Consider the following 445-nt stretch of genomic DNA (forward strand, 5'->3'; position numbering starts at 1 on the left):
GGTACGTCAGGCGTTATGGTATAGCGTTCCCAAAGCGATGACGTCATTGACGTCATCAAGTGAGCCTATGAGAGGGAACATCTCGGTTACGTATGTAACCTTGGTTCCCTGAATAGGCTGAATAGGGGCTGCGATGCTCGGCCGTTCCGTACCTTGATAGCGCTTCCTTTGTAAATCAGTGAAATCTGATGAAAATAGCGCGCAGCACGCTATATAGCTCACCTACGTGCGCTTTGGGGGCGGTGCTAAGCGCTATTTGGCCAATGAATTGGCGTGATGGTATAAGGGCTTCAGACATTCGTCACACCGAAGGTGTTCCCAAAGCGATGACGTCATCGCAGCATCTCGTTCCCCTACTCAGGGAACCAAGGTTACATACGTAACCGAGATGTTCCCTCTCATAGGCTCACTTCGATGCTGCGATGACGTCATCGCTTTGGGAACG

At 51.0% G+C, this 445-nt stretch overlaps 1 protein-coding gene across 1 annotated transcript in view; it reads left to right on the forward strand.

The window, feature by feature from the left end:
• The window catches only part of LOC107746890 (uncharacterized), a 3,028-nt gene that overhangs the window by 710 nt on the left and 1,873 nt on the right, over nucleotides 1-445 (forward strand). The window lies entirely within an intron of this gene.

Source organism: Sinocyclocheilus rhinocerous, unplaced genomic scaffold, assembly GCF_001515625.1.
Source record: "Sinocyclocheilus rhinocerous isolate Xijiao unplaced genomic scaffold, SAMN03320098_v1.1 scaffold2026, whole genome shotgun sequence".
Classification (NCBI taxonomy): domain Eukaryota; kingdom Metazoa; phylum Chordata; class Actinopteri; order Cypriniformes; family Cyprinidae; genus Sinocyclocheilus; species Sinocyclocheilus rhinocerous.